The sequence below is a fragment of the Staurois parvus genome, unplaced genomic scaffold (assembly GCF_062004578.1).
Source record: "Staurois parvus isolate SC_StPar_1 unplaced genomic scaffold, SC_StPar_1.0 ptg001185l, whole genome shotgun sequence".
In the NCBI taxonomy this organism is placed as follows: domain Eukaryota; kingdom Metazoa; phylum Chordata; class Amphibia; order Anura; family Ranidae; genus Staurois; species Staurois parvus.
The window spans coordinates 228,044-246,374 of record NW_028318981.1 but is presented as its reverse complement, the minus strand read 5'-3'; positions in this window follow the sequence as shown (position 1 = coordinate 246,374).

The following is an 18,331-nucleotide window of genomic DNA, read 5'->3' as shown; positions in this document are numbered from 1 at the left end:
AAATTTACCAACATGCTTCAAAACAGCTGTGAGAACTCAAAATCTCCCAATCTTGACCTAGGAAACAATGTGCACACACAAATACACAAACCACCACCTCGTCCAAATTACGAGCTTGTTACCACAATGCTATTGGATCTGAACAAAACACATTTATTTCATGAACTAGTGTGAGACTTTACAAATGTTGTAAATGCAGGCCCTTTGTCTGCTGTCTTGCTTGAACCAAGCTATGGCTACCCACCCAATGCATGGCAGCACAGTAGTTAAATGGTTAGCACTTCCACCTGGCAGTACTAGGGTCATTGGTTTGAATCCCAACCATTGCACCACCTGGCTGGAGCCTGCATGTTCTCTCTGTGCCTACATGGGTTGTTCCCAGTCTTCTCTGTGACCTCCGAATATGGGGGTCAAGATTCTGACCAGTTATTGCAATACAGATGTTATAAAATGAAAGTGTATGCTGTGAACTCATTCACAGCTGGACCATGACACCAAGGGCCTAGAAGACCTAGCTGTTATGATCTGTGTGTCTCCAGTGGAATGTAATTTTCAAACAAATAAGGTCTAAGGAGTTCCCAGTCTTTTCTGTGGCTTCCGAATATTGGGGTCGGGATTTTTACCATTTATTGCAATACAGATGTTATAAAATGAAAATGTGTTCTGCAAACTCTTTCTTAGCTGGACCATGGCACCAATGCCTACAAGACCTATCTGTTATGATCTGTGTGTCTCCAGTGGAGCGTAGGTTTTCTAAGGTCTGAGGAGTTCCCAGTCTTATCTGTGGCCTCCGAATATGGGGATCGGAATTTTGTGGTAACTCCAAGGTTAGTACATCCAAACTGAAGACCTTCTAGTGAGTGGGGAATTGAGAGGCTGAAGGGGTAAGCAATTCAAACCTCCAAGAATATGTAGCGGATGAGCAGAAACCAGCCAAGTCATAAATCAGGGCAGGAGAGCAAGCTGGCCCAATGCCAGTGTCAATGTAGCACCCTCCTAATTAGGCTGTTAGGTAAATTTATGGTTGGCTTGCTCTGTAACACTGTTCAACAAATTTTTATTTTTTGCCAGTTTTGGAAACAAAAGGATCCATTTCTAAATAAATTTCACATTCTGAGTTCAAATATAACAATGAAATTTGTCAATTGGCTCTAGTTTTTCTGTAAACGGAAAGTTTTCTACTATAGGCGTAATGACTACATAATGCACAATAATTATATAGATGTCTTTCCACAAATATAAAGCAAGTGATATTGACTACATAACAAAGCCTAAATGGCATAATATATTGCATAGGATTACCAAGAAAAATTATAGCCATAAGCTAAGTTGAATCATTTTAATACTTAGGATTCTCACTAGTTTTGTCTTCAGTTTGTGTCGACTTTGCTTCTCTTGGCTTTTCTCTTGTATTCGAGGAAAGGGCTATCTCTTACAACTGCACGTGACTACACGCTTCAGGTTCTTCCTCACTTGACTCAACCATGAAGGATTCTGGTGCTTTAGGAATTGGTAGCCCCTCTCCATGAGGAACTGGACATATTGCCAATGGAATATTTGGATAGTGCACAGATAACTTTTTCTTCTTATTTAGCCCTTTTACAATTAGAGGCACCATACAAAAGTAACAATTACTAACATGATCTGTTGGCTCTCTCCAAATCATTGGCACAGCGAAAGGCATAGATGCCTTTTTTCCATTCAACCATTGCTCCAGTGCCGTCCCACAAGAATTGCAGCATATATGTGGTGCCCAGCTCTTGTCCTGGTCTCCTATCTTGCAGCCAAAATACAAGTTGTAGGCTTTCTTAATCATTCCTGTTATCCTCCTTTTTTGTGAGATAAAAGTTATTTCACCGCAGATATAGCAGAAATTATCTGCTTTATTCACACAAGTTCGAGGCATTACTGAGTAGCCTATATAAGCATAAAACGAAATGTAAAGACGCTGTCCAACTACAATCAGCTACAGATACTGCAGCTTTTATGCAGTGAAGTGATGCAATTAAAGGCTAATATTGCATCATCTCAGTATACATGCAATTTTCTATTGGTCACCAGTATCAATTGCGCATAATTTTGAATGGCTTACGTCATTAGATGGGTGAATATATCATGGAAACTAGAGCCAATCAACATTTTTTAGGGTCATTTTCGTTTTCAGCACCCCAAAATTATGTAAGATTAGCTAATTTTATGCCCAAAACCTTTTACCTGTTGAACAGTGTAATCAGAGGAGCTTTGATTGGTTGGTCTGGTCTATTCAATGCTTCCCAAACTGAGAGTTTACTTGCTTCCCCTTGCCTCTGGAAGAAGTTTCTGGAACTTAGAGAGGCAGAATTCAAATGACCAGTGTGACTATTAAGCAGGGCCTAGCCAATCCCTGGCGAGGTGTGCCCAGAAGGTGGCTAGGATGTTGTGAAATAGCCTGGAGGCCTGAAAAAATATGTAGAACCAAGACCCTAATAGTCAGCTATGTAATGGAGCAATTTTTTGCCCCATGCTCATAATAATTTTCTGTGTTTTCATTAGGATTTGTTGAGGTTTGATGCATCACTATTGCGGAAACATACAGGTATGTCCCCTTGGAGTGAGCAAGCCATCGGAATTCTCAGGCAACTGCTGCCCGGGAAGAGGAGAGAGGGAGTGTAGGTCACCAGGGAGAGAAGTACTGGTCAGTGCATGGTAGTGGGACACCTGGGGAACCTCCACCAAAGAGACCCTCACAACTCCTCAGTCCAGTCTGAAAAATGTGGCAACCCTAGGTGTGGCAGGGGGAGCAATCAAAGGAACGATGCCCTGTGTCTCTCCCTGCAGCAGCTTAAATTTGGTGAGAGGAGAGACACAGGGCATCATTCCTGTGATTGCTCCTCCCACTCTGATCCCCCTCCCTGGCTTGCTCACAACTGGATTTCCCTACTGTTTGGGTCCCTGGGGGCCCAGGACCCCTAGAGGAGGACTGGTACTACTCCCCATCGGAGGCCCTAAGCAGCAGCACTCAGGACACTAGCGCACCCTCCCCTTTCTCCAGCTGGGGCGATGAGCTGGGATCTGATAGAAACTTTGTAACAGTTCTACGCCAGTGCTGTTCCCTTCAGGACTCCGAGATGGACACTAGGAGCCTGCAGTGCAACAAGGAGGAGAAGGAAGAGGTGAGGTAAGGGTCAGCTGCACCCTAGGCGGCAGTGAGCCCTAGGCAGCTGTCTAGTTCACCTAGTGGTAGCATCGGCCCTTTCCACCACAGTAAGGACCCTGGTCTTCTAAGGCTTGTTGCCATTCAGACCATTCATAGAAACTTCTTTCCATATCTGGGTGTATCTGATTTATAAACCAATTGCTTACACTGGATGTACAGTTGGATAAATGGCTCTATATTTAGGATGTATCCGTTCTATAAATCAGAGGCTCTGGATGGACAGTTGGATAAATGGCTCTATATTTAGGATGTGTCCCGTCTATAAACAAGAGGCTCTGGATGTACAGTTGGATAAATGGCTCTATATTTAGGATGTATCCGTTCTATAAATCAGAGGCTCTGGATGGACAGTTGGATAAATGGCTCTATATTTAGGATGTATCCAGTTTATAAACCAGAGGCTCTGGATGTTCAGTTGGATAAATGGCTCTATATTTAGGATGTATCTGGTCTATAAACCAGAGGCTCTGGGTGGACAGTTGGATAAATGGCTCTATATTTAGGATATATCTGGTCTATAAACAAGAGGCTCTGGATGGACAGGTGGATAAATGGCTCTATATGTAGGATATATCTGGTCTATAAACAAGAGGCTCTGGATGGACAGTTGGATAAATGTTTCTATATTTAGGATGTATCTGGTCTATAAACCAGAGGCTCTGGAAATACAGTTGGATAAATGGCTCTATATTTAGGATATATCTGGTCTATAAATCAGAGGCTCTGGATGGACAGTTGGATAAATATTTCTATATTTAGGATGTATCCGGTCTAAAAACCAGAGGCTCTGGATGGACAGTTGGATAAATGGCTCTATATTTAGGATGTATCTGGTCTATAAACCAGAGACTCTGGATGGACAGTTGGATAAATGGCTCTATATTTAGGATGTATATGGTCTATAAATCAGAGGCTCTGGATGGACAGGTGGATAAATGGTTCTATATTTAGGATGTATCCGGTCTAAAAACCAGAGGCTCTGGATGGACAGTTGGATAAATGGCTCTATATTTAGGATGTATCTGGTCTATAAACCAGAGACTCTGGATGTACAGTTGGATAAATGGCTCTATATTTAGGATGTATCTGGTCTATAAACCAGAGACTCTGGATGTACAGTTGGATAAATGGCTCTATATTTAGGATGTATCTGGTCTATAAATCAGAGGCCCTGGAAATACAGTTGGATAAATGGTTCTATATTTAGGATGTATATGGTCTATAAATCAGAGGCTCTGGATGTACAGTTGGATAAATGGCTCTAAATTTAGGATGTATCTGGTCTATAAACCAGAGGCTCTGGATGGACAGTTGGATAAATGGCTCTATATTTAGGATGTATCCGGTCTATAAACCAGAGGCTCTGGATGGACAGTTGGATAAATGGCTCTATATTTAGGACGTATCCGGTCTATAAACCAGAGGCTCTGGATGGACAGTTGGATAAATGGCTCTATATTTAGGACGTATCCGGTCTATAAACCAGAGGCTCTGGATGGACAGGTGGATAAATGGCTCTATATTTAGGATGGATCCGGTCTATAAACCAGAGGCTCTGGAAATACAGTTGGATAAATGGCTCTATAGTTAGGATATATCCGGTCTATAAACTCTGGATGTACAGTTGGATAAATGGCTCTATAATGGTTCTTCCCAGAAGAGTGGAGGCTATTATAGCCAAAAAGTGGAACAACTGCATATTAATGACCATGGTTTTGAAGTGGGAAGTCCAACAAGGTCATATAAGTGTGATGGTAAGGAGTTTACAGACTTTTTGCCATGTAGCGTATTTTACACATTCAGGCTCCATGCACACTAAGCTAAAAAAAGCTGGTTAAAAAATGCTGGTAACAGCTGGTAGTAGCACTCAGAAGCGTTTAGGAGCATTAGCATTTTCACAGTACATGTAGAAGAAGTAGAAGGAAAAAAAAAGCTAGAAAAAAGCTGTTAGGAGCATTTTAGTAGCGTTTATCAGCATTCAGGAGCGTTTAGCATTCTTTTCTGCTGACAAAAATGCTCCAAAAAACTCTACAAAAATGTTTTGTTTTCTTCTCCTAGATGCTGAAGCTCAAAAGATGCTAAGAGCCTAAAGTATTGTGCATGGACACATAGAATAACACCAGTTGGCTTCTAGGAGCAGAAAAATGCTAATAACTACTTCTAGGAGCTTAAAAAAATGATAGTGAACATGGAGCCTTAAGCTCTTTTTTAGCCCTTTAGCTGCCAGACCCGTTATTGCATTTTTTGCATACATTATTATTATTATATAGGATTTATATAGCGCCAACACTTTACAATATAAGGGAGACAGTACAATTACAATACATTTCAGTACAGAAGGAATAGGAGGGCCCGGCTCGTGGAGCTTGCAATCTAATGGAAGGGGGAGGTGATACAAAAGGTGATAGCTGCGGGGGATGATCTGGCGGAGGTGATTCAAGTACAGTTCTTAGGTGGAGGTGGGGTAGGCTTCCCTGAAGAAGTGAGTTTTCAAAGATCGCCTAAAGGCAGACAGGGTGGGGGCTGACCGGACATGCTGTGGTAGGGAGTTCCAGAGAATGGGAGAGGCTCTGGAGAAGTCCTGGAGGTGAGCATGATTACAAAATTATTAAATAAAAAGTGATTAAATAAAAAGTGATTAAAAAATAATTGTGGGCCTGAAGATGACACAAAACCCCCAAACGTTATATATTTTCTAAAAGCAGACACCCTAGAGCAGTGATGGCGAACCTATAGCACGTGTGCCAGAGCTGGAACGCAGAGCTATCTCAGTGGGCACGCCAGGAAGAAGAGGAAGATGAGCGCACACAGACCAGCCATCCAGATCTCGTCCACACTGGACCCCCATCAAACTACATTTCCCACATGTCTCTGGGGCCAGGGTGGGTGTGGATGAGAGGAAACGGCTCCTATGCGGATCTGGCACCAGGGGTGATGTAGCCGGGGATGGGTGTGGAAGAGAGGAAGAGGCTCCCACACTGCTCCGGGGCCAGGGGCAACGTGTTCAGAGTGGATGGGAATGAGCTGCCGGGTTGGAAGCCACACCGACACTTCCAGAGGTGAGATTAACTGCTTGCAGTGTCATCCATCAGTGCCCAGAATTGTCACCCATCAGTGCCCAGCAGTGTCGCCTGTCAGTGCTGCACAACAGTGCCACCTGTCAGTGCTGCCCAGCAGTGCCATCTGTCAGTGCCCATCAGTGCTGCCCATCAGTGCCACCCATCAATGGTGCCCAGCAGTGTCATCCATCAGTGCCCAGCAGTGTCACCCATCAGTGCCCTGCAGTGTCGCCTGTCAGTGCTGCCCAGCAGTGCCACCTGTCAGCGCTGCCCAGCAGTGCCACCTGTCAGTGCCCAGCAGTGTCGCCCATCAGTGCTGCCCATCAGTGCCACCCATCAATGATGCCCAGCAGTGCCGAGCAGTGTCATCCATCAGTGCCCAGCAGTGTCACCCATCAGTGCCCAGCAGTGTCACCTGTCAGTGCTCCCAGCAGTGCCACCTGTCAGTGCTGCCCAGCAGTGCCACCTGTCAGTGCCCAGCAGTGTCGCCCATCAGTGCTGCCCATCAGTGCCACCCATCAATGATGTCCAGCAGTGCCCAGCAGTGTCATCCATCAGTGCCCAGCAGTGTCACCCATCAGTGCCCAGCAGTGTCGCCTGTCAGTGCTGCCCAGCAGTGCCACCTGTCAGTGCTGCCCAGCAGTGCCACCTGTCAGTGCCCAGCAGTGTCGCCCATCAGTGCTGCCCATCAGTGCCACCCATCAATGATGCCCAGCAGTGCCGCCGGTCAGTGCCGTCTGTCAGTGCCTCCAGTTGGTGCTATCAGTCAGTGCCGCTTATCAGTGCCCATCATTGCTGCATATCAGTGCATCATCAGTGCCTCCTCATCAATGCCCACCAGTGCCGCCTCATCAGTGCTACCTATCTGTGCCGCCTCATCAATGCCCATCAGTGCTGCCTATTAGTGCAGCCTCACTAATGCACATCAAAGCAGAAATATTACCTGTTTGCAAAATTTTATAATAGAAGCAAAGAAAACCTTTTATGTTTTTAATTTTTTGCTCTTTTTTCATTTATGGTGCAAAAAATAAAACACCCAGTGGTGATTAAATACCACCACAAAAAGCTCTATTTGTGTGAAAAAATGAGTGTTGTATGACCGCACAATTGTCATTGTCAAGTGCAACAGCACTGAAAGCTGAAAATTGGTCTGGGCAGGAAGGGGGTAGAAGTGCCCGGTAGGCAAGTGGTTAATTACAGTGTTGGTACTTTGAAATAAAAAAGTTGGTTTGTGTTGCAGTTTTGGGCACTCGGGCTCAAAAGGGTTCGCCATCACTGCCCTAGAGAATAAAACAGTGGTAGTTCCATTTTTTTACGTCACATGATAATACCGCAAAGGTCTAAAAAACCCACAAAATTTCAGTAAAAAACACACTAAAGTGAATTTTAGGGCAAACAAATGCAGTAAATTACATACATTTTTGGTGAAATATAAAAGAGGAGTAAATACCCAACATGTCAAGCTTTAAATTTGTGTGCGCCCGTGAAATGGCAGCAAACTTCAGTACCATTTATTTTCTAGATGACACTTCAAAAGCCCCCCTAGGTCATCGGTTTAGTGTTACAGAGGTCTTGTGCTAGATTTATTACTCTCACTGCTACGTGCGCGGCAATAAGTACCATGTGTATTGCAAGCAACGTTTTCACATGTATGTGCCCCTGGTGCATGTGTTTATGTTCGTATCTGCATACATGTGGGAATGGGGGTGGGGCCTCAATTTTTGGGGGGGTTATGTTATGTGCTTGGGTGTAATTTTTATTTTTTTGCAATAAAAAAATATTTTTTCTTCTTTTTTATTCATCACATAAGGGACACAGAGTCCCCTATGTGATAATTTTTAGGTGACATGTTCTCTTTATTGAGTCATGCAGAGTCTAAAAGACCCCCAATCAGGGGGGTACTGACAACTCATGGGGCCCCCGGGCATTAGGGGATCATGGGGCCCCTGTGTCCTTGACCAAACGCAAAAAAGCTTAAGAAAAAGGTACCAGGGTCATCTCATGGGGCCCCCTACTGACCCCGGGCCCTCGGGCGGTGCCTGAGTTTCCAAATGGTCAGTCCGCCCCTGTCCCCAATGTCCCCTCTGGGCTCCACTGAATGTATTGCAATGCAGATCACATTGCAATACATTCCTCCCGGCTATTCTAGTGACAGGGGTGACCCGGAAGTGATGTCACTTTCTGGGTCTCTCCCCTCCACCCGACAGCACCTGCCATGTAGGCTCTGGGCCCGCAGATGGGCAAACAGAGCCCAGATTACATGATGGGGGTGCATTGGGGGGTGCCTTTATTGGGGGCCATGGAAGCAATCGGGCGGCAGCGCAGCAACCCCACTGCTTCCACCTGACAGACAGGAGTCTGCCTGTCCATTTTATACACAACCCCAGTAGCTGCAGCCATTGGATTGTGTGTAGACCGCCCCACTATCTTGTCTGTACAACATATGGACCTGGCAGCGAAAGGGTTAAAGGCAACATGGTGTCAGCTAAAATTCTCCTTTGAAGAACAACTCCAGGAATGAGATCAGTTCAAACACATCTAGGCAGGTGCCTACTTGGTAGGTTGCTCTGAGCTAGGGAGTATCGTCTGCCAATTTCCTGGGCTTTTTGGACTTTCCTCTCCACTTTGTTCAGCATATAAATCGGGGGGGAAGGATGGGCTTGGGGCGAGCAGAACCGTATGGGAAAGGCAATAGGGTCCAGGCCAGTTGAGGATGAAACCCGGAGTAATCTTCCATCAACACCACCCTAAAGGAATCTATCTGTGAAGGACTCTGCCATTATGGACTTCTACCTGAAAAGGTATGCCTGGGCAGCTGAGAATTAGTTAGCAACTGAAAGGTTTGTAAACTGTACTGTTGCAACCTACAAGTAAAGCATTGTACCTGAGCCTGGTCTGAAGTTATTCAAAGGGGTGCATGGTGGTACATGGTGTATCAGAACTGGGCCTGTAAAGCACGCACGGGGTACCAGAGAAAGGCCACCTCAAAGAGCTAACCCAGCAGAAGATGAGGAAGGCCACCATGAAGGGTTAACACAGCAGAGGAAACGGAGCAGGAGAAGAGTTGCTATGGGTAACCATGAACTGGTGAGCAGAAATTCAGCCAACCAGCAAGGAGTGGTTCCAGGCTTGGGTGACAGGTCCTGTAGTAACAAGGGGGTCGGTGTTCTGTCTCCTTCCCTAGCAATCAGTTCTCCATAAGTATTCAGGTCAGAACTCGTGGTACAGAGACCCCATGTATCCAGCAGCATGGTACAGGAGAGCGAAGGAGTTAAGTAAGTGAGCGCATGAATTCCGTGCTAGGTGCATTGCGGGATACCATTCTGTCACTGGGATTGAGGTGGCAAAGGTATGCTAGACTAGTGGAGAGGGCATAGGCTCAGAGGTATCCCTCCTAATGTAGCATTCATCAGGGAAAGGTGTGTAGTGACCAGGGGTGGACTGACAACTCATGTGACCAAGACAACCCTTAAAGGTTGCAGAGCCTGTGCGGCAGTGCAGAGTCAGGTGGAAGATGGATTGAGGATGGCTGGAGTATGGATTCTGGGAGGGGGCCCCAGTGAGGGGAACCCATCTGGGGGCAGGATTCTAAAGAAGAAGATCTCTTCTGTCCCATTGTCTCCTTGGGAGCATAGCCTGTGAAGCAAGGAAAGAGCCAGCTCAGCATTAGGCCTGAAGGTAGCCACCAACCCACTAAGCAAGCAGGAAAGAACTGAGTGAGTACTCCTACACTCCCTGGGCCAGATAAGGGGAGAGTGCGGTCAAGTGAAATACCCAACTAGTCTTCATCCGGGACTGTTCTAAAACTACAGCTCTTCGGCCCCCTTGCCCAGGGAATACCCTCAGGCAGCTGGGTGAAGAGAAGGGTTCATCTGGGATTGCCTTCAGAGCGCGTGCACCGGTGATGTCACCGTCTGTCAAAAAAGTGATTATCTCCTAAACGGTGAATGTTTAGGCTTACCGGTTTGTAAAAATCACAAAGCGGACTTTACTAACGCTTTCACATCAAAATGATTCCTACCTTTCATCAAGTCTTTCAGGACTAGATCCAAAAAGAATGACAAACCAGGGGATATAACCCACTGGTTCTTTCTCTGAAGGTGTGCTTGGCACGTAACGCGTAAGGAGGAGCCTACGCACGCCTTGATGTCACGCCGTCGGAGCATCGTGGAGCTCCGGCGGCCACTACATCCGACAGGATGGTTAGTCCTGTCTGTTTCTTTTGGTGTTCTTGCCATTTGTACTGGATGCATCCTGCCTATTTTAATAAATACTTTTTAAACTATACTTCACTATGGGCATTTTTTCTTGATCCCCTGTGGGGAGCATCTTTTCTCCCAGATATCGTTGGTGCACAGTGGAGGATCATTTTCTGCCATCTATTGGATTTCTTCTGCCCAGCTCTGTACCATCGTGTGGACCTTCATTGACCAAGGGAATACATCTACCCTTCCCATGCTGATGACTACTTTATGAACTCCATCCTTCCTACACTGCACTATTAATGTGCACTTCTGGTTAGTGTGCATTGTTACCCTAGGTCACCGCAGTTGGGACTTTCTTTGATCACTTTTATTGTGTCACATTTATTTAATTTCTAGCGCTGCACTTTTATTTTGTTTTATTTTCAGCTAAAAAAGTGCCTTTTGACATTTGTACACCTGTACAGGTGTACCTCAGTTTACAAATGAAAATCCATTAAAAATAATGCCTCGGTTTATGAATTTTTTTACAATTTTTTTTTGCAATACGAGGTGTATGTTGGTGCCGATTTTTAAATGTAATTGCCAGCTTATTTATTCTTCACTATAGCTCACAGAATTAGCTGTCACTTTTCCCGGAGCTAAAGGATACTTTGTTTCTTTTAAGAAGCTAAAAGGAAACATTGTTTCTTTTAACTGGTGGAAATAAACTAAAAGGAAACTTTCTTTTTTTTAGCTAGGGGGAAGTGACAGTTGATTCTCTCAGCTAAAGAAGATAAAAAGCTGGTAATTAAATTTAAAAACCGGCACCATAATAAATAAAACAACGTCGTGGGGTTCCCCGTCCATTCATACCAAGCCCTTTGGGTCTGGTATGGGTTTTGAGGGGAACCATCATGCCAAAATAAAAAAGAAATGGCGTGGGGGTCCTCCCCAAGATCCATACCAGACCCTTATCGAGGATGCAGCCTGGCAGGTCAGGAAAGGGGGAGGATGAGCGAGCTCCCCCCCCTTGAACCATACCAGGCCACATCAACATGGGGGCGTGCTTTGGGGCAAGCACCTTGTCCCCATGGTGATGGAACAAGGGCCTTTTCCCACAACAAGGTCTACTGTGCTTTTCCCACATATATGGGTTACAAGGTAGCCAGCTCCTGATTGGTCTCCTTCAGAACATTCTCCTCAGACCGTCCAATAAGCTCCTTATGCCAAATGAAGAAATGAAAAGCAGACTGTGATACTGAAAATGACTTTAAATTTATTCAGTAGCAGATATACTCAGAAAGTGGCAACGATAAATCTACATATTGAGGTTTGCTGTACATACATGTGCAGTGCGTGATGACGTCAGACAGGGTGCTCCGCCCAATGCGTATCATTAAAAACAACATCCTCAGGGGAACCAGGAAGCACAGAGTCTGACTGAGATGGGAATGCATTATATAGGTTAATATATATCAGCCAAAACGTTTCCTTCTCGGCCAATGGTAAGGAGCACAGCTTATGGTGGTGGCGGTGGAAGATTGGCTTTGGATGGCTATCCACCTGGTTTATTGGCACTTTTATGTTATGTGGACTTGCTTCCCTTATAAGAGCTTTCAGTGGATTTTGGGACTTATATTTCTATACATTGAAACACTATTTGTTTATCTTTGCACTGTAGTCAAATTTAAAGTGATAGCACTCTTTATATGCTTTGTTGCACTTTACTTAAAGGGACAGTACCATGCATATACACTGTATTACCAAAAGTATTGTGCCACCTGCCTTTACAAGCAGATGAACTTTAATGGCCCCCCAGTCTTAGTCCGTAGGGTTCAATATTGAGTTGGCCCCGCCCTTTGCAACTATAACAGCTTCAACTCTTCTGGGAAGGCCGTCCACAAGGTTTAGTGGTGTGTCTATGGGAAGGTTTGACCATTCTTCCAGAAACTCATTTGTGATGTCAGGCGAGAAGGTCTGACTCACAGTCTCGCTTTAATTCATCCTAAAGATGTTCTATGGGGTTGAGGTCAGGACTCTGTGCAGGCCAGTCAAGTTCCTCCACCCCAAACGCGCTCATCGATGTCTTTATAGACCTTGCTTTGTACACTGGCACGCAGTCATGTTGGAACAGGAAGGGGAGACCCCAAAACTGTTGCCACAAAGTTGGGAGCATGAAATTGTCCAAAATGTCTTGGTATGCTGACGCCTCATGAGTTCCCTTCACTGGAACTAGGGGGTCAAGCCCAACCCCTGAAAAAGAACCCCACACCATAATCCTTCTCCACCAAACTTTACACTTGGCTCAATGCAGTCAGGCAAGTACTGTTCTCCTGGCAACCACCAAACCCAGACACATCGAACGGATTGCCAGATAGAGAAGCGTGATTCATATCTCCAGAGAACACGTCTCCACTGCTCTAGAGTCCAGTGGCAGCGTGCTTTACACCACGGCATCCGACGCTTTGCATTGCATTTGGTGATGGAAGGCTTGGATGCAGTTGCTCGGCCATGGTCTCTACGCACTGTTGTTGTGCTAATCTGAAGGCCACACCAAGTTTGGAGGTCTTTAGCCATTAAATTTGCAGACAGTTGGCAATTTCTGCACACTGTGCGCTTTAGCAAGTGCTGACCCCGCTCTGTCATGTGACGTGGCCTACCACTTGGTGGCTGAGTTGCTGTTCCCAGTTGCTTCCACTTTGTTATAATCCCACTAACAGTTGAGCGTGGAATATTTAGTAGCCAGGAAATGTCACGGGTGGACTTATTGCACAGGTGGCCACCTATCACGGGACCACGCTTGGAGTCACTGAGCTCCTGAGAGCGACCCATTCTTTCACCAATGTTTGTAGAAGCAGTCTGCATGCCTAGGGGCTGGATTTTATACAGCAAACACAAATGCTCCTGCGCTTGGGGATGGATTCGATGCAGGCTGCAACCACATTAAGAATGTCCTGGAACATGCACACCTTGCTGCCCTCAACAGACCGGGGGAATCCAAATATACTGAATGAGGAAAGAACAAAGAGAGGGCGCACAGGCCTAGTGCATTACCATAAAAAATGTTTAATAAGAAAGAAAGTAGGTGTTGTACTCACAAACGACAATAAAGTCAAGGCACATCATAAAAGAACAGCTGGGTCAACACCGCGCTGAGTAACAGCCCTGGGCTCTGAGGAAGAGGCAAGTCCTCGAAATGCGTCAGCCTATTGGATGTCTACATTCCCCATTACGGACTGTTACTCAGCGTGGTGTTGACCCAGCTGTTCTTTTATGATGTGCCTTGACTTTATTGTTGTCATGGAAATTTTGTATTTACAGGTTGAACTTTAAATGTGTCATATACGAGTGTTATTCATATGTCTCTTGTGTGGCTTAATTAAAGCTCTGAAGGCTGCAATTGGGCCATGCGCATGTACAATGTATGTATTACAGTACTCAGCTCGGTAATGGATGAGATAGCAGATCTGCGCTTATAGACCGACGTGTATACCACCACGGCATTCGATGCGAATGCCGCCGGCGGTAGGCCGCGGGCCTGTATCCACATATCAGCAGCATAGTACCACATGGACTTCGTATGGCCAGGCGCCAGGCAGTGCGAACTCCGCGTGTAGGCTCATGTATATCTTACAAACCACTACCGACCTGAACTGTATCTGGATGGATGTGTTTTAATAAAGATCGTATCGGGACCATTCAGATACAGACTGACACTGTTTAATCTAGGGGATGCTTGTACAGAGAATGGACATACTACTAGGAGCTGATAGGATGGGAAGTTTGCTCTCCACCGAGAGCTCATGGGGGAGGGGAGGACTGGTTCAACTGGCTTCCAGTATAGATAAGAGGAAATGCTACACTCCAAACAGGATGTACATTCTCATGTATGGACATCCCTATGCATTGTTCTGTGGGAGGGGATTGACCTGACCCTCGTGTGTGGGGGAGTGTGTGGGCGTGTGTGTGCTTTGAATAAAACCGGAGGCTGGGGTTGAAGCCAGTCTCTATGTGAATTCCAACAGTAACCTGAGAGTGTCGTGTGATCATTCCTAGGTAACGGGAGCTCCATTTCCCCACATCTCAACAGAGCTAAACCAGTTGGAGGCGCAGGAATCGTGGAGTTTAGCTGCAGTCGCGGTAAGCGAGATTCGCACAGCTTTATGGGGGATTTCTGCGCATCCAACTGCGAATACTCACGGTAAGGAGAAATTCGTTAAAAGCGAATTTCCAAGACATTGTCGTTTGTGAGTACTACACCTATTTTATTTCTTATTAAACATTTTTTATGATAATGCACTAGGCCTGTGCGCCTCTTTGTTCTTTCCTCATTCGCTTGATTTTATACGTCTGTGGCCATGGAGGTGATTAGAACACCTGAATCCAATGATTTGAAGGTGTTTCCCAATACTTTTGGCAATATAGTGCATATACATTTACCGGCCACTTTATTAGGTAAACCTGTTCAATTGCTTAGTAACACAAATTGCTAATCAGCCAATCACATGTCAGCAACTCAATGCATTAGGTATCTAAATGTTGCAAAGACAACTTGCTAAAGTTCAAACAGAGCATCAGAATGTAGAAAAAAGGGGATTTAGGTGACTTTGAATGTAGCATGGTTGTTGGTGGCAGACGGGCTGGTCTGAGTATTTCAAAATCTGATGATCTACTGGGATTTTCACACACAGCCATTTCTAGAATGGTCCAAAAAAGAGAAAATATCCAGTGAGCGGCAGTGGTGTGGACGAATATGCCTTGTTGATGTCAGAGGTCAGAGGACAATGGACCAAAATCTCTGAGGAATGTTTCCAACACGTTGTTGAATCTATACCACGAAGAATTAAGGCAGTTCTGAAGGAAAAAGGTGGTCAAACCCGGTACTAGCAAGTGGCCGGTGAGTGTATATTTGTATAACTTTAAAAATATCTGTTATGTGGGCAGTGCTTCTTTTATATTTTTGATGCAAGCACTTTAATAACAATTTTTGTGGGTGTTTGACATTAGCGCAGAGTTCATTTGGAGTTTACGAAAAAACACATTTACCTGCCCAGTGAATCCAATGTTGCAATAATCAGCTAAAAGCTGCCGCATGTTGGGTCCCGTGGTGCCAACTTCTTTACAGATGTCACCAAAAGCCAACTGTCTCTTCTGGATCCAAGCAGATGATGTTCCACTTCCACATAATCCTTTGTGGGGGCCTTTGTGTGAGAACATTCTGCCCAAGTCAACTACAGTGATGGTTGGAGAATCATGAGAAATACCCGTTCTTCTCACCTGTCCTAGAAGGAAGCATTGACCAGGTCTATGGAAGGGGATCCCAGCATTTGCTCAACACACATCCCTAAATCCCAGAGGCCCTTGTGCAGTTTCATTTTTGGCCCCTACTCTATTCAACTAAAAAGAATGGTTGGAGAACCATGATACGTTATGAAGAATAAGAGTTCTTGTACCAGGAATTGGTAAATAGTCAGTAAAGAGCCCCTGTGTAAGAACATTTTTGACCCCTTTCCCCAGTCAATTAGAATAATGATTGGAGAATCACGAAGAATGTCTCCTGCTTCTCACCTGTCCTAGAAGTGAGCAATGCCCTGATTTATGGAAGGGGTCTCTAGCACTCACCCAACTCACATCTCATGTAAATGGACTCCTAAGTCCTAGAGGACCCTTGTGCAGTTGCCCTGTATGCAGTGGTGTAATCTGCCCTAGTAGTATAGGTGACCTTTTCTGGATTTCTTACAAAATTATTATATTTTTGATGCGAGCACTTTAATAACAATTTTTGTGGGTGTTTGACATTAGCGCAGAGTTCATTTGGAGTTTACGAAAAAACACATTTACCTGCCCAGTGAATCCAATGTTGCAATAATCAGCTAAAAGCTGCCGCATGTTGGGTCCCGTGGTGCCAACTTCTTTACAGATGTCACCAAAAGCCAACTGTCTCTTCTGGATCCAAGCAGATGATGTTCCACTTCCACATAATCCTTTGTGGGGGCCTTTGTGTGAGAACATTCTGCCCAAGTCAACTACAGTGATGGTTGGAGAATTATGAGAAATGCCCGTTCTTCTCACCTGTCCTAGAAGGAAGCATTGACCAGGTCTATGGAAGGGGATCCCAGCATTTGCTCAACACACATCCCTAAATCCCATAGACCCTTGTGCAGTTGCATTTTTGGCCCCTACTCTATTCAACTAAAAAGAATGGTGGGAGAACCATGATACGTTATTAAGAATAAGAGTTCTTGTACCAGGAATTGGTAAATAGTCAGTAAAGAGCCCCTGTGTGAGAACATTTTTGACCCCTTTCCCCATTCAATTAGAATGATGATTGGAGAATCACGAAGAATGTCCCCTGCTTCTCACCTGTCCTAGAAGTGAGCAATGCCCTGATTTATGGAAGGGGTCTCTAGCACTCACCCAACTCACATCTCATGTAAATGGGCTCCTAAGTCCTAGACGGCCCTTGTGCAGTTGCCCAGTATGCAGTGGTGTAATCTGCCCTAGTAGTATAGGTGACCTTTTCTGGATTTCTTACAAAATTTAAACATAGTGTAGGTTCTAAATCTAACAAAGTAATATTTTTATGAGTAAATAACAAATAATTGTAGTTTGTAAAGTGAGGTGATGATCGTCCTTTGAATCCATGTATATGTTAGCCCTTAAAATGTTATTAAACCCACAACAGTAAAATCAGTCTGTATAGGCAGTAAAGTTCACTGTGGAACCTAAGTGGTTAATCCTCCACATTGTGTAAAAAGGCTGTTTGATCCTGTCTTCTCTGATCTTTCCTTCTTCCGCAGTCCCCAGTCCATCTGCTGATAATTCAGAGCCCTAGGAGACACTCTGCACATACTCAGTTTGGTGTGTATTGCTAGAGAGTTTTTTTATTTTGGGAAGGTGCATGTGACCAGTGCAGGGCCAATCAGTGATATCCAGATAGAGGGTCAGGGTTTATGCAACCTCATAGAACAGCCAGAGGAGAATGAAAACTCCTCCTTCAAGCTTGAACCAGTGCTCAGCTGGACACTGATAGAGGTCACAAAACTGCTATATGCTACTGATGACAAAATATATTTAGCAGTTTATATTTACTAAAATATTTGCATTTCCATGTTCTGTGTACTGTGGGAGACCAGATGTAGTGAATGCGGGGTCTGGGGAGAGCAGATATAGTGAATGCTGCAGGGTCCGGGGAAAGCAGATATAGTGAATGCTGCAGGGTCCGGGGAGAGCAGATATAGTGAATGCTGCAGGGTCCAGGGAGACCAGATATAGTGAATGCTGCAGGGTCCAGGGAGACCAGATATAGTGAATTCAGGGTCCAGGGAGAGTGGATATAGTGAATGCAGGGTCCGGAAAGACCAGATATTGTGATTGCAGGGTCCGGTGAGACCAGATATAGTGAATGCAGGGTCCGGGGAGAGCGAATATAGTGAATGCAGGGCCTGGGGAGAGCGGATATAGTGAATGCAGGGTCTGGGGAGAGCAAATATAGTGAATGCAGGGTCCAGGAGACCAGATATAGTGAATGCAGGGTCCGGGGAGAGCGGATATAGTGAATGCAAAGATATAGTGAATATAGGGTCCGAGAGAGACAGGGTTGTCAGGGCAGGAGCGGTGGAATGGACAGGCAGGCCTAATGGTAAGGTCGCGCAGCGACTGACATCTGCCACCCACAGACCAGAGTCCCTCAGGGCACAGAGTCTAAGCCCCAGGCTGCCCTTCACCAGAGCCCCTGATGGTGGGGATGGACTTGACGCAGCCTGAGACCAGGTTGCGACCCCCGAGTAACCCCAGCTGCGGTAACGACTGCCGCCAATGGCGTGCAGCCGGTGGGAGCCAGATGGGAAAATGTATAGCGTGGTCTGACAGGCCGGGTCGATAACAGCAGA